The 20,577-nt window shown below is 45.9% G+C and overlaps 1 long non-coding RNA gene across 5 annotated transcripts; it reads right to left on the reverse strand.

Annotated features, from left to right (window-relative positions):
• Positions 1 to 14,228: 14,228 nt before the first annotated feature.
• On the reverse strand, positions 14,229 to 19,428 carry LOC120968618 (uncharacterized). 5 transcript variants are annotated; one of them, XR_012188700.1, is made up of 7 exons: positions 19,336 to 19,428; positions 18,522 to 18,614; positions 17,090 to 17,209; positions 16,444 to 16,668; positions 16,125 to 16,271; positions 15,942 to 16,028; positions 14,229 to 14,667 (listed from the first exon to the last, which is right to left on the reverse strand). It is a non-coding gene; the product is annotated as an uncharacterized lncRNA (long non-coding RNA). The 5 variants fall into 5 exon arrangements; XR_012188697.1 differs by lacking the exon at positions 14,229 to 14,667 and adding an exon at positions 14,692 to 14,879; XR_012188699.1 differs by lacking the exon at positions 14,229 to 14,667 and having other exon boundaries at positions 15,612 to 16,028; positions 17,090 to 17,205.
• Between the last annotated feature and the right edge of the window lie 1,149 nt (positions 19,429 to 20,577).

Here is a 20,577-nt window from a genome sequence, read left to right on the forward strand (position 1 = left end):
TCAGAGTTTCCCCTGGAGCGACACGATGACCGGTGAGAGCCGCGACGACGCCTTCAAGAAGGTAACGCGCTACGACGCCGCCGGTCCATCCGAGGATAGAATAGGTTTTCACCCCAGCAAACACTCACCGCCACCGAACGCCACACCCCTGCCACCATGCCGCCCACACGGCCATGGTCACCGGGCAGCACCAAGCCATGGGCTCTGCCCATGAGCACCGCGCTACCAACACCAGGGCCACCGCCCCGGCATCCAAGGCCTTGACACCACCGCCCCCGAGACCCGTCGCTACCCCAACTAAAGAGACTAGTGGAAAGGTCGCTCCTTTACACACCCCTGGACGGCCCCCGGCGCCGAGACCCAAAGGGTCGGCCCAAAAATGGCCTCCATCACCCGTCCTGCTGCACCGGGTGCAAGACAAGCTCGGTCCTGCTGCCGGGCGCAAGACGAGGTCGGTCCTGCTGTCGGGCGCGAGACGAGCTCGGTCCTGCTGCCGGGCGCGAGACGAGCTCTGTCTCGCAGCCACGGGCGCGAGACGAGCAATGGACCGCAATTGGGAGCGGTCCAGCCCTATGACGAGGCTAGAGCCCGGACGACGAGGGGAGGAATCGAAGGTCGAAAAAGGCCGCTCACCGACGGCGGACGCCGGAGGAGACCAGCCGCCGCCGTGAAACGATCCAGACCACCACCATGAACTACCACCACGCCGCGGCAGCCCACATCCACGCCGAGACCCCGAGGAGCAGCCCCGAGCCACTTTGCAGCAGCTGCGACACGCCGCCGAAGACGCAGCCCACCCCTCGGCCATGGACGCCCGGCGCCCCGTCACCCCGCAAGGAGCAACCAGAGCGCCGGCCGCCCCGCCACCACCTTAGCCAGGTCGCCGCCGCCACCCACACGACTGCCGCCGCCACCACCCGGATCTGGACAGGGGCACCCAGATCCACCGCCAGCAAGGTCCCCGCCCCCGGAACCCCAAGAGCCGCCGCCAGGAGGGGGAGGGGGCAGGACCACCGGGACGCCAGCACGTCGGGGGGGAGGGAGCAGAGCCCGAGGACGGGCGACGACCGCCGCCGACGATGCAGAAGGCCGCGCCCCGCGACGCAAGCCTCCGGCGCGCAGGAAGAAGACGCCCCGTCGCCGCCTACACCGCGCGGCCTTTGGCCGGCGACGCGACCGGCGGCGGCGAGGGGAGGGAGGCCAGGGAGGGGGGCTGGGGAGCGGCGGCGCTAGGGTTGGCTCCCTGAGTCGCCCGCGGGAGCGACTCGGGAACGGAGGGAAAAGGTCCCTCAATCTTCTCTGAAAATTTGTCACCAAAAATTTATCATGGAAAACCTCTCTGAGATACAAATCCAACAATATATACTTTTGTAGCATATAATTTAGGGTTTTTTTTAGTCAAATATAGATTGTCAAAGTTGGACCCAAAGTAAAGGGGCCTAATAGACGTACCTCAATCCGATTGGATCGCAACAGACTGAAACAAACACGGAAGAAAAATCCACATATACATGAGCCGGGCCCAATTTGCTGGTTGTCGGTGGTAGTACGAGCCTAAGGTGGGCTCGCACAAAAAATGGGCCTTCAGACTTTGTCCAAACAGGTGCCAGTGTCCGACACAAAACCCTATCAGCTTCCCGTCGCCTCCATGTTACCGCCGGCGCCGCCTCTCCGCTGAGCGGGCTGCACGCGTCGTTGACCATTGTCCCTGCCCTCGTCACTGACCGTGAAGGTACACGTACGTTGTGGCCTTCACCTATCCGGACGCCGCTCGGTGCCAGACAACCGTGGCGCGGCTGCCCCGCTCTCCTTTGCCGTGGTGCTTCCCTTCGTCGTCGTTGCTGCTCATATTATGGCCACCACCACCTTCTCCACATGCTCCACCTGCCCCCCGGCACGCCACATCCTCCTCCCCCCGCCACCGGCCCGAGCCCGCTGTTTTGGAGGAAGTCACGAAGGCAGGATCGGCCACCATGGATTTGGTGCAGAGGCTGGACCATCTAGCCAAGGTGCTCCGGCTGTTCGGCTATGAGAGCATGGCCTCCGCTGTGCCGCTTCTATCAGACACGTGGATGCTCGCGATGTTCCCCAGTCCCATCACCGTCTTCGCGATGCCTTTGAGTCAGCTTGCCATGGCTGCCCCGTTCGTTCCCATGTGTTGAAGCAAATGGCGACAGGGTCGTATCTCTTCTCAACACTCTCTTCGCGACCATCCTTGAAGCTTGTTACACCGGCGTTCGGCTTTTGCATGTTGTCCGTGACTAACTTGGTGTATTCTGTTGCCCATGACAATATCACCAGGGAACTCTGTGGAGGTTACCCGTCCTGACTTGTACAACGACGGGCACTTCGTTGTTCATCCACAGGTGCAATGGACGGTCTCTCTTAGTGTCATGGGTTGTTAACATCCTGTGATGTATTTTCGTCTGGCGCATGATATCGTGGTGTTGCTGTTGTATCCGTTTTAATAGGTGATGCATTGCCCACTGCTGTGATTGTCCTTTTATATGATACAGCATAAAAGTCATTAGTTGAATAACAATCGATTGATTCACGTATGCATATGCATGTATGGATGAATATATTATGTATCTACATGTACTAAAAGTTGTCTGTCCTGACAAATATGTTTAGCATCTGGTGTTTCATACCAGTTGTACACCAAGAAAATGAAGTGACTACCATGTGAAACAATATGGGAAGCGTAGAACCCTTTGCTCGGGCCGCATTGCATTTTATAGAACATGTGCCGTGGCTTACAAGATTAGATCGAGGCTAGGTCGATCGGTTATAGAAGGATATACGGGAGAGGTTGGAACAGAAGAAGAGATAGAATAGGTTTACAATTTCAAAGAGAATTCTATCCCTGTACAACAACTAATTCTAACACTCCCCCTCAATCTAAACCTCATGAAGCTTTGCCAAGGTTGAGATTGTACTTGAACTCATCTAGCCTTCTCATGGTAAGTGGTTTTGTGAAGCCATCAGCAAGTTGGTCTCCTGTAGGTATGAACCGAATGTCAAGTAGCTTTCGAGCTACTCTTTCTCTGACAAAGTGAAAATCAACTTCAATATGTTTGGTACGTGCATGGAAAACAGGATTGGCTGAAAGATAGGTGGCACCAATGTTATCACACCATAATCTAGCAGCTTGTGGAGCCTTAATACCAAGCTCATAAAGTAAAGTCTGTATCCACATTACCTCAGCTGTTGCATTTGCCAAAGCTTTATACTCAGCCTCAGTGCTTGACCTTGAAACTGTAGCATGTTTTCTTGCACTCCATGATACAAGGTTTGTTCCCAGAAACACGGCAAAACCACCTGTGGACCTTCTGTCATCAGGACAACCTGCCCAGTCTGCATCAGAATATGCAGTAACAAGCATGGATGATGACCTGGTAATATGAAGCCCAAGTCCCTCTGAGAACTTAAGATACCTCAAAATTCTCTTGACTGTAGTCCAATGAGTAGTTCTAGGTGCATGTAAATATTGACATACTTTGTTCACAGAATAAGAAATGTCAGGACTTGTAAGAGTCAAATATTGTAAAGCACCTACAACACTTCTATAATTTGTTGCATCCTCTGGTCCAAGCACTTCTCCACTTTCAACTGTAAGTTTTTCTGAGGTTGAGATTGGTGTACTCACAGGTTTACAATGTTCCAATCCCACTCTCCTGAGAATATCAGTGGTATATTTGTCTTGTGTGAGAAGTATGCCATCCTTTACCTGTTTAACCTCTATACCAAGAAAGTAGTGAAGGTCACCTAGATCCTTAAGAGCAAACTCCAGTTTCAGATCCTTAAGCAAACAAGTGGTGGCATCTGAGCTTGAACTAGCAACAATTATATCATCAACATAAACAAGCACAAATATGGTGATATTGCCTTTATTGTAAAAGAACAAAGAGGTATGTGCTTTTGATGGTGTAAACCCAAGTTGTTGTAACTGCATGCTCAATCTTGAGTACCAAGCTCTAGGGTCCTGTTTCAAACCATATAAAGCTTTATCCAACTTACAGACATAATGTGGTGGGCTTTGATTCTCATATCCCGGTGGTTGCCGCATGAACACTTCTTCCTCAAGAACACCATGAAGAAACGCGTTCTGAATGTCTAGCTGCCGTAGACTCCAACCTCTGGAAATGGCAATAGACAACACAAGCCGAATAGTAGCTGCTTTAACAACAGGACTAAAGGTATCTTCATAATCAATGCCAAACCTTTGTTTAAATCCTTTAGCAACTAATCTTGCCTTGTACCTGTCTATACTTCGATCAGATTTTCTCTTGATCTTGTACACCCACTTACAATCTATAACATTATTTCCCTTCCTTGGTGGAAAAGGCTAATTAGTGGCGCATCTGTTTTTGCCATTAATGGCGCACTACAGGTGCGCCACTATTATCACGTCATTAGTAACAAAATAGTAATGGCGCACCTCTGGTGCACCATTAGTATCCCAGATAGTAATGGCGCACCTATAGTGCGCCATTACTATGCCTATCTGGTGCGCCATTACTATCTGACTTAGTAATGGCGCACCACATAGAAGTGCGCCATTACTAACAAATTTTTTCAAAAAAAAAATTCAGAATTTTTTTCCAAATTTAAAAAAAATCAAATTTTTTTTCGTTTTTTTCTTAATCTCGGGTCACTATGGCTTAATCTCAGGTCAATATGCTTAATCTCAAGTCAAATCGCACTCCATGGTCAAACTTCCCGGAAGGTCACCCATCCTCACACTGTTAGGTTTCGTTCTGTTAGGTTTTTGGGGATTTTGAAGATGTTGAACAGGGTTCCCACACTTTTCCAACTCCTACCACCACTTTTCCACACTCAATTCGTATGTAACTTTTCGAGCAGATGATTTTTCATATAAAAAACTTTTTAATCCGAGTTCGTATGCAAAAGTTATGCCCATTTTACTAAATTCCAGAGAGATTTTGCAAATAAAGTCAAAATTCATATTTGTAAATTTTCCCAACAACTAGACCACATATCACATAGGAAACTTATTTTCTTTTATTTTTTTGACATTTCCATCATTTTCTTTTATTTATTTTTAAAACCGAAAAGGCGGTCTAGGGGGGTGCATTTAGCACCAGGGTTACTAATGACGCACCTAGTGTGTGGTGCGCCATTAGTAGTTTAAAAAAAATTGTTAGTGGCGAACCATGGGATAGTGCGCCATTACTAGTTAAAACTAGTAATGGCGCACTGTCCACTGGTGCCCCACTACTAACAAAGTTTTTTTTCAAAACTACTAATGGCGCACGGTGGGTGTGGTGCGCCATTACTATGTCAACTAGTAATGGCGCACTATCCCGTGGTGCGCCACGGCTAACAATTTTTTTTTATTTTTTTTCAAAACTACTAATGGCGCACCACACACCAGGTGCGCCATTAGTAATATGTCAATAATGGCGCACCTGTATCTGGTGCGCCACTGCTATATAGCAATGGCGCACCACATACATGGTGCGCCATTAATGTCCATATCAACTATAGCCCTTTTTCTAGTAGTGTTGTATTCACTATCCATAGCCTCCTTCCATTCTTTATGGTTAAGTGCATCATGCAAGTGGGTTGGTTCACCGAAACTACTAAGAAAAGCTCTTTTGACCCTGTCATACCTTACGGTGCCATCAGTATATTCTTTTGCCTTACAATACCTGATTGAGATCGAGTGTGGCGAAGAGGAGCTGCTGCTGGTGAAGTTTGCACAGAAGATCCCAGCATGGCAGTTGCTGTTGGTTGCGCCACAGAAGATCCCGCAAGACCAGCTGCAGGCGAGACAGCCGTAGGTTCCCGATCCGGCTCCCGATCCAAGGTGGATCGCGACCCAGACGCGCCAGGCATCCCGCTGTCGGCTCCTGGGTCAGCCCACGGGCTGGTGGCGCGAGACGATTCGCCCCCGTCCACTCCTGACGAGGTAGGCTCAGCATTGGGCCCCGCTGCGCGAGGACTGTCGGCCACCAGCGCGGCTGAAGTGGTGGGCTCCACCCGGTCGGGCCTGTCAGCCGCCCGAACGCGATTGGATGCATGCGAACGACCGCATCGTCCTCGGATCGCGCGGCGCTGGAGACAGCAGGGTTGGCGCGAGGATCTGCCTTGGATCGAACGCCGCTGCCACCCGAATCTGCATGGGATCCGGCGCCTCCTTTGTCTGTTTCTGCATACATAAAATCATGACCCGAATATGCACAAATATCACTAGAATCCGAATTTTTTTCTATGGAATTCTTCACAGGATCAGCTTTATATAATTCTCCCCCGTGATCTGGAAGAAGTGTTATTTCAGCACGTAGGAGAGCTCCAGCATTTGGGTGGAGTTTCGCGAATGGAAAAAGAGTTTCATCAAAGACAACGTCTCTAGAGATATATATATACGGCCAGTTGCAATCTCTAAGCATTTGTACCCTTTGTGGAGATTACTATAGCCAAGAAAAACACATTGGGTGGATCGAAACTCGAGCTTGTGGCGATTATATGGACGTAAATTTGGGTAGCAAGCACATCCAAAAAATTTAAGAGAATTATAATCAGGTGTTTGATGATATAATCGCTCTAATGGAGTAGAGTTACCAATGACCTTGCTAGGAAGCCGATTGATAAGATAGGTGGCTACAATAAATGCTTCATCCCAATATTTGAGAGGCATGGAGGCATGTGCAAGTAGGGAAAGGCCAACTTCAACAATGTGGCGATGTTTTCTCTCAGCAGAGCCGTTCTGCTGGTGAGCATGAGGGCAAGAGACATGATGTTCTATGCCTATGCTACGGAAGAAAGAGTTGAGCTTTTCATACTCCCCTCCCCAGTCACTTTGGACTGCCAAAATTTTCCTGTCAAAGTGCCTTTCAACAAGTTTTTGGAATTCTTGAAACACAAAAAAAACTTCAGATTTGTGCTTTAACAAGTAAATCCAAGTAAACTTGCTCAAATCAACAATGAAACTCACATAATATTTTTTTCTTCCAAAAGAATCTCTAGCATGACCCCATACATCACTGAAAATAAGCTCTAAAGGAGCATGAGACACACTGTTTGACCTAGGGTAAGGAAGTTGATGACTCTTGGCACACTGACAAGCTTCACAAATGGACTCACTGGATTGACTAGATGACAAGGGCAAATTGCCTTTATTAACTACTTGTTTGACTATGACTGATGATGGGTGTCCTATTCTTTGATGCCACCATGCCAAAGAGGGCTTGATGGCAGAATAAGCATGACGTCGCTTGTGGTTGAAAGCTCCGGATGGGATGGGGTAGAGCCCTCCAATGCATCTACCGTGATGTATAAGTTCCCTCGTTGCCCGATCCTTTATAAAAAAGTAATGAGGGTGAGTTTCAAAGAAGACATTATTATCGGTGGCTAAACGAGACATAGAGGCAAGGTTTTTATCAGCTTGTGGAACATGAAGGACATCGTTTAGAACAAGATCACGTTTAAGAGTGGGAGAATTAATAAAAGCTTGACCGATGTGTCGAATATCCATACCTCCACCACTTGCAGTATGGATCTGATCATTGCCAAGGTATTTCTCCCGGAGAGCGAGTTGCTCTAGTTCACCAGTAACGTGGTCGGTTGCACCAGAGTCCACGTACCACACGCCATCGCCCCCTTGCTCGCGCATAGCTGCAGCAACAAGACGTGCATCGGGGACAAAGTCTTCATCATACCTGTGCCAGCAGTCCATAACTTCATGGCCTGCCTTTTTGCAGAGTTGGCACCGAGGACGCCCCCGGGAGGAAGAAGAGGAGCGGCGGCCAGAGTTGTTGTTGAAGCCGCCGCCTGCTGGTTTGTTGGTGTAGTTGTTGGAGTTGTTGTGGCCGCCGCCTCCAGAGTTGTTGTAGCCGCCATCTCCCTGAAGGTGGCCACGCCCGCGCCCACCGGTGCGGGACTGCCCCTGGTGACCGTGCCCACGGCCGCGGCCACGAGAGACAGCATTGGCAGAAGACTGGCGAAGGTTGGTGCCGTGAAGAAGGCTGAGGCGGACATCAAAGCTCAGGAGCTGGCTGTAGAGCTCCTGAACCGTGATCGGTTCCACCCGAGCAGCAAGCACCGAGACGACAGGATTGTATTCCATGTCCAGTCCGGCGAGAATTTTGGAGATGATCTCCGGATCGGAGAGAGCGGCGGCAGTGCAGGCAACTTCATCTGTGAGACTTTTAATTTTTCCAAGATACTCGGCCATGGTCATATTACCTTTCTGAAGATTGGTCAGCTCGATGCAGGTGTTAATGGCTTGAGCTTGACTCTAAGCAGCAAACATGGCATGAATTGCACGCCAAACTTCGGCCGGCGTCTGTAACGTGGCGACCTGTGCAAGAATATCGCGGGAAAGAGAGCCCATCAAATATCCTTGAAGTTGATGTTGTTGTGCATACCAAAGGGTTCTTGCAAAGTTGGCGATCTGCTCTTCTTTGCCGTCCTTGGTGATGGTGAGGGTGGGCGGCGGTGCCGGGCTCTTCTCGTCGAGGTGATGTTCCATCTGTGCTCCTTTGATCTGCGGCAGCACGACGGCCTTCCAGAGAAGAAAGTTCCCCCTCGTCAGCTTCTCTTGTGGTGGTGGTCCGAGGGATGTGGTGGTGGTGGTGGATGATGAGGCGAAGGTGGAGGCGGAGGTGGTGGAAAGTGCACCCATGGTGCTGGGCAACATGGCGGCGGAGGTGGTAGACATGCTCTCGATGGAGGAAGGTAGCTAGATGCGTTCTTGTTGAGGAAGAGGCTCTGTTACCATGTCAAACAATATGGGAAGCGTAGAACCCTTTGCTCGGGCCGCATTGCAATATATAGAACATGTGCTGTGGCTTACAAGATTAGATCAAGGCTAGGTCGATCGGTTACAGAAGGATATACGGGAGAGGTTGGAACAGAAGAAGAGATAGAATAGGTTTACAATTTCAAAGAGAATTCTATCCCTGTACAACAACTAATTCTAACATACCAAACTGATCCAACACAGCAATGTGTCAACACCACCTGCAAGCAAGAGGAAGCTCCATATATGAAGAAACAACAACTACCGAAATGAAATAACACAGCAATGTATCGACACCACCTGCACAAGCAAGAAGAAGCCGCATATCTGAAGAAACATTACGATTGATCCCAGCATCTACGATATCATAAAACTCTAGGTGCCTTGTCTAATAATAAAGCTAATACATATTTGTGCAGGCCAATAACCTATGCATTGTTGGTCGCAAAAAAAGTTTAAAATAACCTATGCATTGTTGCCAATAAACTACCTTGTTTTGGGTGGTTATCTTGCCCAACCGGGCCTCGTATGGACACACAATAGGAACACTAGTACGTAGAGAAATTAAAGTTTCTTTCCCCTAGCGCAAGGCTAGGGTTTCTCTTTCCTCCAGCAATCTCATCCCTGTGAGTTTTCGTTCTTGCTTCCGGCGATCCTCTATACTACCTGTTACGCCTTCTATACTAACAGTGTCGCCGCTGCTTTGTCGAGGGGCCTGATAAGTCTCAAACATATCTATACTTTCTGCATGTTTTTGCTTTTACAGTAAGTCAATATCTACGTTGTCTTGTAATAATTATTGATGTGTTATATTGAAACTTCTAGCTTCAATTAGCAGTTGTTGTCCTTATGCATCAATTTTTCTAATTACCATGCAGGTAATTATAATTGTTTTACAGCAAAAGGTCTTGTTCTTATCTCTGTAGCGCCAACGCATTTTGTGACCAGATTCTTGTTTGCATCCTTTTTAGATGATGTCTTGACACGCTCTCGACATTGATCGTAGGTAGGTCAAGACAACCAGACCATTGTGTTTCTGATCCTTTGATGACAACGCAAGTAAACAAAAAGATGATTGTTGTTGCATGACCTGGCATGAATGCCCTTTTCAGGTTGACGAGCAACGAGTGGTTCGTGCTCGGTCGATGAAAATTTGACGATGTGATGTTTCTCATGACATCATGTACTTACCTTTTATCCATTAACTGGTGGTGTTTTAGTTAAGAGTTTCTAGCCAGTCTTTGTAGTGTAAACCTTGCTCATGTTGATCGACTTGTTCATACTAGCTATATGCTTAATTTGAGTGAAAAGGAGATGCAAGATTCACACGGGAATCTAGATAGTTCATTAAAATAATTACAAAGATCATAAAAATATTTACAACTATATCGCTAGCTATAACAAAAATGTACCCACTACAGAAACTAAATAATCAAAACTAAAACCGCATATCCAGGTTCCAATTGATTGACGTCATAATTTGCACTTATTGATATGGAACTCGTCGATCCAGGATGGTGTGTATGGAAAATATTTGTATTCTCGGTCTCCACAAGGTGTCCGTCCTTCAAAAGGATGATCCAAAAGGGATACCCTACAAGATCAAATAACTAACATAAATTGTAAATAAGTCAACAAACGTAGTGACCATTCTTGGTCCTCTGGCCTCCAAAAGCTTCTCGGAGCGTGAGGACCGCCAAGGGTTAACACGACTACTGTTGTTGAAGCTGTAGGTGCACTCGTGGAGTCAACAGAGACATCTTGTTGTTAGAAAGGGGGTGCATTGTCGGGGGCGTAACCGTGGCAGCGGTGCTGAGAGGTGGTTCAACGCGTAGTGGATCACCTCCCAGTGGTGCACCAGTGCCTGAGAGAGGTCAAAGCGAGGACATGGGTTGTGTATAGCCTTCCTGTTGAGGAGGTGGTGAGCCACTTGGTGACAAGGGAACTCACGGAGATCGTGGTGGTGAGCAGTGGCGGAGCTTGAATGGAAAAGCTGGGTAGGCCAGACTAAAAGGAGAGCACAATTTTTTTTTAATTCTGAAAGCTTTTTGATTCTTCGCGCTTCTAAAATCTGTGATGACATTATCGTGGTTGTTGTTTCTTTCAATTTGAGTAATGGCAACATTATGTTTCTCAATTTGAGTTATGTCATGCAGACTCAAATCAGGACTGCATTTTGCGCCAACAAACATGCATAAGATGTACTCAACTGAAAAAAAGAACAGGCTAATTTGGGGGAAAGATAGTAGTGTACGTGCTGCTGTGTATGTGCAGCTATGCAGTGGGCACTTGCGCCAGCAGTGGGTTGAGCTGGAGAGAGGACGCCCCGCGGGGGGGGGGTTGTGAGCTGCCTGCCTGAGAGCAGATGTGTCGCCTGGTTAATAGGCTCTGCAGGTGGGTAGGTAAAAAACTGTCATATTCCTGGGCGGGCCATGGCACGGTCTGGCCCAAACAAAGCTCCGCCCCTGGCGGTGAGGAAATCGATGTTGCAAATGAAATCTCAAGTTGGTGGGAATAACATAGCTACTAACATAGCGCGCCCAAGAAAAGTTTGCTTATGTGGTAAGTAGTTAATTAGGAGAGAGGTGTTTGTGATAATATAACCACAACATAACGCACCCCAAGACAAAATGAATCTACATCAAAATAAAGGAAGGCTTAGGATACCTGACATATGTTACTACCCACTATGACGGTTGTAACATAGACAAATAACATATGCATGTTACTAGTCTATAAGTTACTTCCCACCATGACCAGTATGTGGCTGTGTGTCGCTCATAGGAACCGGCATTGCAACCAAGGCCAAGGCTGTTCAAAAGAGGTTCGACAATGGCCCTATTAAATCGCGCCCTCGGTCGCACACACCAAATTTTAGATCACCCACCAAAAATTTTATTTTGCGCCAAAGAGTAACACCCAAATTTTGGATCACCCGCCGAAAATTTCTTCTTGCGCCAACGAGTAGCACCGAAATTTCTGAAATATAATTGTTATAACAGAACAATAATTATTAAATGTACCTGCAGCAGAAAATAAATAAACAGAACTAAAGTAACATTGTACTGAGGTTCCAGATGAATGACACTATGAATTACATTTGTTGGTGCTATAGAATTCGCCGATCCAACATGGCGTGTATGGAAAATATTTGTACTCTCGTCGTTCATTAGGGAATGGTGGCCCTTCAAAAAGTTGATATTTCGCTGGGCGTATGTTACCTAAGCATTCAACCCTCCAGCTATTCAAATGATAAGCATGTACGGTAGCATCCCATTCTTTGTCCGTGAAGCTACTCAAGAAGAGAATCTCTTTGAATGGGTGAAATCCAAGTACGTGACATCCATGGCGACGATGCCCTTGAACCACATCTATGTCTTCATCTACATCGTCATTGTCAGAGTTCCAATCAGCTTTTTCTTTGTCTATTGCTTTCTTCTTGACATCTGGAAGTTGAGAACGAAAGAATACATAGTTAATGTCTTCTAGGACCCATGGACCATGAACACACTCATCTGCTCGCACACACTTAAGGTCATATTCACCCTTCAGCAGCCACTTCATTTGACCGTACGATTCATCCAGAATCCAAACTTGAAAGACACCATTAATGTATGATGCACAATACACACCATTCTTTGATCTTCCGAGGTTGTAATCCATGTATTTCTTGTAAGCCGGTAATTTAATCATACGGTACGTATCATCAGAAAGGGATATCCTACAAGATCAAATCATTGACATGAATTGTAAATAAGTCCAAAAATGGAGTCATCATTTGATTATGGTAAAACAAGTGGCGAGGTTCAACTGGTAATTGATAACGGAATGGTCTGGGTATATACCTCATGACAACATTAGTCTGGTATTGCACATAAAGTGCTTGTTGCCAGTAGGCGACACCACCTTTGTCCCAGTCCCACCAGCTTCGTGCGTCGGCTACAACCCCTGCAGCATTACTTGTCTCGCAAAAGACCTTCTCTCCCACTGACCTGATCTTGATGAGAAGACATATAGGATGAATGTAGATGGTGGCCATTCGGATTTCTCCATTAAGGGGTCTAATTGAGCGGAACCGCGAGCGACCATGCTCTTGTAGGTGCTCTCCTCGTGCAAATAGGGGATGCTTAACACCTGGTAGTGGGGCGACACGGCGGGATCGAAGGCTAGATAATCCCTCGATAAATTGGTGACCCCCATTGGATCGGTCGGGTAAGGGTGTGGAGTAAAAGGATCCCAGCACCGTGTGGCAGGGTTAACCACGTACCCGTAGGTCAAGAGGAGCCCATTGCAGTGGTCTTGAACGAAATAGTCTTGGAAGACTAAGTCGCCTACCTCACCAAAGGGATAGCTGGGGCGAGGCAAGAAGTCGAGCTTGGTGTTGACCGCCGCATGAGCCGAGGAAGAGGGGCGGGCGAAGAACTCGGGGAACACATGGTAGTCAAACTGGATGAAGATGCCGGCGAGCGAGAGTGGGAGCTTGTCCGCGCGAAGAAGATGGCGCTCGTCGATGGTGCGGCGCCAGGCCTTGCGGACGCACCGCGCCGCGGCGAGCGATTGCGGCGCGAGACGGCGGAGGAGGTCGGCGAGCACGTCGTCGGGTAGCGGCAGGTCGTCGTGGAGATCCCCTCGCGGGAGGCCTTGTTCTTCCATCACGTATAGGTTGATCTAGCAATCCGATCGATTTGTTAATTCTCGTAGTTACTTATATAAACGCTTTGCATATATGTTGAGCGTCCGAGTTGGACACGTCCACGCAAAAAAAAAAAGGAAAGGAACCGACAGAGGCGGCCGTCCCAATTACGGAAACAACCCTGCATATATAGTACAGTAGGAAAAGAAAAGAAAATATAAGTACATGGTAACCTCACAAAGACATGGACATCATACGCTGATTGGGAGTGTTGTATGGATAGGTATCTATTTATTTAATTTATTTTTTTGCGGGTGATAGGTATCTATTGTGGCAGTAAAAAAATCTCTTATTCTGCTTTTCCATAGCCAGCCTTCAAAACTCAGCATGCACGCAAATAAAAACAAGATGGTGTTGTACTACAGATAGCCAAATAAACAGACTAGTGTACATGGTATCTATAGTATATCGTCTATAAACTGACGTGTATGGAGTCTACAGACAACAGGTACTCCTATGTAACTAATAATGCACATGCCCTAATTCTGCGCATTCATGTGCATGTGCATGTGCATGTGCTTGGACCAATCAGAGTGACGACCAGTTCAAACGCACATGATGGACCGGTGGTCGTCCATCCGTATGTCTCTCCGGTCATCACATGGACTAGATCAGGACCGCGCCTTGGTACGAGGGTGCCGGTCTCAACCTTTTGACAAAGCATGTAACAATATGCCAAAAGAACCCAAATATAGCATGTGCACTTATACAGGATGATAATAAATTAAAAAAATATTTGATTGTGATATAAGTAAAACACAATGGATCTCAAGATCAACATCAGATTATAAGACAGGATCAAAGCCCGGTGCATTCATACGACCACAAAGAGACAGTCATTATATTTGACACGAAGTTCGATACCAAAAGCGAGAACACATAAGGAAAGCCAACTACGGAGCCATAATCACTAAACATACTAATAAGTGGAGTAATTCATCTGCCTTGTCAATGTACTTCACAGGGACTGCCTCACATGAACCTGATACAAACAAATTGTGAGATATATAAAATACAATGATTTCTGTACTCAAGCATTCTTGAAAGTGTAATATATGTACAGCAAGGCGAAATCACAGTAGTTATGAATTAGGAGAGGCCGCATCTAATAGCGCGTCATTTTTTCCAGGTGTCCTTCCAAGCGGCTACTTGTGTCTTCCATTATATCAGGAAGATCTCCAACAGAGTAGTCCATGGCAACTGCATTCTAAAATGCATAAAAAAGTAATGCATGTAAGCCAACCTCTAGCAAGCCTCATGTTATTGGTCTTTGACTCTTCTAACTGTTGCAGCAAGCGTTCGGCACGGCGCTGCTGTCATTTGGACGACGCAAGGTTCAAATCTCTAACAACTGTGTAGTCATATCGTCTATGTATCTGACAGCCTTTATCGCAGTGGTATCCTCGGCAGCCTCATCGTCTGTGCAATAAAGTCCTGGCACAGAAGTGTCGCTGATTGGTCCCCCAAGGTCAATCGTAGAGGTGTTGAAAAAGACGGTTACACAGATTTTGCCCTCCTCATGAACAACACGCTTGTACTGAGCCGGTGGTAACCCAAGGTGTGCTAGGAGGCTGTCAAGAACTGTTCTGTGCGGGATCCTACTCGCTAGATTTCCTACAGTACCAGAGAACACAAAACATAAGGTCATGGGGAACTGCTTAAAGCAATTGAGATCACAATACAGGAGAGGAATTTGAAAAGGCAGTCATTGATAAAAGCAATCATAGTGATAAAGAAGAGATGCTCAGTCTCTGGTTAATCAGGTTGATATTGAGTATGCAAGAGTAGCTCGGAAGGCAAGACTGATACGATCATATACTGTGGAAAGACAGAAAGCAAATTCGTATAGTGTGTGGTCTTTCTAAAGAAACCTACCTACACAGTATCAAAGAAATAGAGTTTAAATCATCACAACGCATGGATCTAAATATCATTATTTATTTGCTATTCCTAGATCACATGTATCTTTCTTTGTACGGATGGCAGTGTCTATATCCGTGAGTATCTCCTCTGATTACAGAGATTGCTGAGTCACATACTCACACTGGCGGAGCCTCATGGAGGCGAAACAGGGCCATGATCCCCCCTTCTGAAAGTGCAAACACTGCAAAACTTTGTTATCTGTTGCTAAACTCTGTAGATTTTCCGGCACTCTGATCACACCCCAAGACACAACACAAGGGATCAAGAATCGATTAGCTCATGTACTCGTGTGTAGCCTGCTGCTAGTGCCTCCTCGAGTGTGTGTGCTTGGTATGGAAAAATAGCCCATTATATTAATTTAATGTGCATATTTGTATAGTAACTGAATCCATTGTCAAGTTTTCCTGGATTCGACCCTGGATTGCCCTGGCTATTTCTAAGCCGTGCTCTCATTTGGCTCCCTCTTAAATTTGGTTCACGCTCCTCAACTGCATACTGACCATACTTTTGTAGCTGTCTAGATAAATCAAAGAGGGGACGTGACGCATCTCAGCTCACCTGTGCAAGTGCTCGCAAACAGTTGTTAGTGGAGCCAGCGGAACCCGGCGAGCCATGAACCTGGAGCTCATCGTCAGCCATCGCGACCTGAACAGATCCAAGAAATTCCTCAGATGTAGGCACACCTTCAAGGCTTAGAAGGAATATAAACCATCTGTGTGATGTGCGCAGGTGAGGTCTGACCTGGTTGCTGGAGCTGAGACGTGTAGGGACGACCAAAGAGGCGCGACATAGGGCTGATCCAAGGTGGCGCCGCCGTGCCGAGAAGACGATATGTATTCACGGAAGCAAAGGGAAATATCGGCGGGAGAGTGTGAATCCTGGTTTGACCTGTGTATCAGACAGGAGGATGACCGAAATAGCCTTGCCCAGTGGCCCTTTTAAAGCAAAGCCTAACAGTAGATTCAACTGAACCTAGCCCCTAGAAATGCCAAGGACAGGTCTCCGATCAGAGCATGTCAAAGTATTGAAAACACAGAACACAATATCATTTTCAAAATACCTTTTTACCCCTCGCAGTCGGTTTGCATTTTCCAAATAAATCTTTGTGAACGCCGCAGACAGCCTGCTTCCCAGCTCGCTTGCTGTTCGACAGTTCAAAGCATGGTTCAATGCTTTGGCATGTGAAACAATTACATCATAACCTAGGCGAAGTTTATTTAGTATACCTTGACTTATCTAACTTCGGAGGAGGCGTCTTCTGATGTTCGGTTGTGCTCTGCACATCCTAAGAAGGTAGTAACATCAGTAGAAAATCATCGACAACTGACATTTAAAAGGAGCAACAAGATGCGAGTCAATGAGTTGTAGTTGGGTAAGTAACACATATGCGTGTTATTGAGCCATGTACAGGTCAGGTACCAATTGATCCATATACATAGGGACCTCAGAATCGATAACGGTAGTTGCTGCATCAATACACAATAAGAAAGCACATCCTGGAGAGAGCTATTTAAGAAGATATATTATTGTCGGCTACCGCAAGCCTCTTTAAAGCCAAATCCAAAATGTATCGTCGGCTTACGGTCACACATCCTGGAGAGAGCTATTTAAGAAGATATATTATGAAAATTGCTATCAGCCTTGTCTCAAATCTAGTGAAGGTTTACATAAAAAAAAATCAACGGATCATCAGCAAGTGGGCTAACCTGAGGCAAGAACGGAACGTGGAGCTCGTCGTCTGATACATAGATGTCATCCATCGTCTTCTCGCTCGAGCCCTTTTCGTGTAGGCGCGGAGGATCCTGTAGCTGTTAACCATGGCCTATCTACTTTCGTGTAAGCATTAATATATTCAAACATGCATTATCAGTAAGTAAAATAAATAATTTCAGATAATTAATCTGACTCACACACCCACACATGGATATTTAGGCCCTTTTAAACCATATAGAAAATGCAGCGAAGCAAGTTTGCTTTCTCTTCTACTACTGATGCACATGCCAATGCACTTTACAACGAGCATGCACTCGTCACCTTAGTTTTCTCTGCTCATGTACGTCTGCTATATTATCTGTTAATAAGATGGTCTAATGCATATCTTACATAAGAACAAACCATGTGCTTCGTGCGTGTGAATTCATATAAAAATATGTGTATGCCAGTGTCTGTGTCCGCGTATGTGTGTGTTTTCTCAAAGAACTGGATGTTCTCGTAAGAATTTCTCATCAATTGCTCTGCTATCTTGAAATACAGCTGCTAAATTAAACAGCAGACAATGCACAGAATTTCAGAGTAAGACCAGACCAAACCTCATTTGATCTCAGTAAAAGGAATTATAAACCGGCCAGATCATATACCTATGTCATCATCTCCTTCTTTTTCACCCCTCGGATAATATATCTTGAAATACAGCTGCTCGCAACAGCATAATCTACTGCGGTAACCCAAAACAACGAAGAACCCAAAATAGCGAACTCCACACAAAAGGGAAAAAACACCAACCAAGCACAAACATTTGATCCCATAATATAGGCTGCAGACCCTTGCGATATATATGAACTTAAAATACATATCCCCTCTGCACAGATATGGACTCGCAGTATATACAGACCTTAAGTGCACTCCATCTGCGGTATACATGTTCTTGGAATACACAGACAACCTAGAAATATACATGGACTTGAAACACACACACACCAGCCTGCAGTATTTATGGACCCGAAATACACATACGTCCTTCCAGTAATTACGGAATCAACAACCTAGAAATAATACGGAGGAAGGCTAGGTGAGAGGGAAGGCCAGTGTTGATAGTCACAAGAAGACACATAAGGGTTATCACAGTATAACAAGGCACTCCTAATTAGTCAATTAGTTAATTAGGAGATCCACATGTATGCGTGCATGCTTTGGATATAGGCCTGATTAAAGTTGCCCCTGCCCCAGTTCACAAGGCAGATCTAGCTGATTTAACACCTCCAGCAAGCACACACACACACACACACACACACAAACAGTCACAGTATCCTCATCTTGATGAAAGCGAAAATGTATCATATAGCACGCACGCACACGAACAGTCACATTATCCTCATCTTGCTGAAAGAAAAAAATGTATCATGTACTGTAAATTCATACCTTCACCTGCAAAGGGTATGGTCCAGTTTTAATTGACAGTCTTGATGATTCATGTTGGCCTTTAGATAAGTTTTTGAACAACAATTTCGCAACCTGCACAAAAAGCAGAGGAAAGCTAGTAAATACTTCCAACATGTTCACCTCAGTATAGTAGTCCTACTTATCCAACGACCCATATATCTCAAATAGAACAGCTTAATATCTCAAACAACAGTGAACGTCCAGCATGTTCTCCAAAGTTACATAATATAACAGGTTCAAAGGCTGTCAAGATCAAAAAATAGCGAGGGGATTTTGTAGTCACATGGCAAAGGTAATAAATTTTCTTGTAATTTAAATCTCAGACATCTCGATGAAATAAATAATTTGATACATAATTGAAACTGAACTCTAATCTTTTGTTGTTTAGTTGTCTTTTCGTGACTATCAACACTTTCGGTTTTAGCGTATGAGATGTTTCTCTGTGTCCTCCTCCTCCCCAAGAAGTTACGTATTAATTTTGAGAATTGACATTTGAGTGGTTTGGCGACATGGCATAGTACCGGGAGGTTTCTGTGAGGAGCAAGGTGAGACGGCCACTGCCGCTGAAGGAGTGGGGATGATGCCAGAATTTGACAAAATACCAAATTTGCAATTCAGACCGTGAGACAGAGGACACCGCATAACCGAGCCATGACAAACATGTAGAAGGGGAACCATAAGTGAAAAACGATGAAAGGAAAAAACGTAATGGTAAAAGACATATAGTATCTTCATATATGAAAAAATATGAAAGGAAAAAAATGTGATGGTATTCTACAGAGATGTGTTGTACCTTGCACCTTGAGATAAAATTGTTTCTGTCAGCAGCATGACTGCATCTTGCAAGAACATGTAGTCTCTCTTCTCTGTTTTGTCTTCTTTGTTCTGTGAACACATAAACAGAATGAATATTAGACGAAATATGAATTGTCTGATTGCCTAAGAAAGTGCATCAGATTAAACTGTATAGATAGTATAATAAATGTTCACTTAATGCATTCATCAACGGCTAGGGAGACCAAATCATAATAACCTAGGCAGACCACACCAAACAACAGAGGCCAATGAACATGCCATTCTTCCTATTCTCTTTGAGAAGCATCAATCCAACACAAAACAAACCGAACCCTTTGTTTTTCACATGTCACTCGACAAAGAACATCATTTTCCAGCAAACAAACATGAAGGTGCCAAGTAAAAACACAAGACTAAATAGACACGAGCCAAGTGGACCAATACAAATGCACCAGACCAATCCAAAAGGCACATGTCCTGCTGCATTCACCTCTTCCTGAAAGCTCACTACAATCCTAGAGAAAGATCCCAACCCTAGCCAACAAGCCAAGCAAGGCAACAAACATGTACTCTGTAAATAATTAGCTAGATCCAAGGCCTTCCTTGGCAGCAAGGTAAAAACAAAACAAGAAAGACAAAGAAAAATCTCTTCTTTGGAACCTAGCTAAATCAGAGAATTGGCTAGATAAGATAGATGTGCAGGGGTAGGAAGAGTGGGTGGACCTCACCAGGTTCAGGGGGGTGGGGGGTAGGAGGAGGGAGGAGCCATGAGGGCTCGTGACTCATCCACCTGCAGCAATTGCTACTCATCCAGATCAGAACCGACCTTGTCCACCAGAGGAGCAGGGACGCGTCCGTGCACCTGCGTGACCAAAAGCAGCAACTGCGTGAGGGGAGGGGAGGGGATTAGGGTTGGAGCAGGGGGGAGGGCGGCATGTAGGAGATATGCCCTAGAGGCAATAATAAATGATATTATTTATCTCCGAGTTCATAATTATGTTTATGTTCCATGCTATAACTGCAATGATTCTCGAGTCTGCAATATCCATGAGGCTCGGAGGAAGACTCAAATGCACGTGTGGAATAATAAACGGTAAGAAGTATTCTTAGTCTGGCCTCTAAGACTAGCTCAAGTGTTGCATGATGATTCTGTTTTCCTGGTCATGGGCATGTCTATGCTAGCAACTTTGAGGGCACAATGTTAAGAGAACATTTGTGTTGAATCGACCCGGATTGATGT

Source organism: Aegilops tauschii, chromosome 7, assembly GCF_002575655.3.
Source record: "Aegilops tauschii subsp. strangulata cultivar AL8/78 chromosome 7, Aet v6.0, whole genome shotgun sequence".
In the NCBI taxonomy this organism is placed as follows: domain Eukaryota; kingdom Viridiplantae; phylum Streptophyta; class Magnoliopsida; order Poales; family Poaceae; genus Aegilops; species Aegilops tauschii.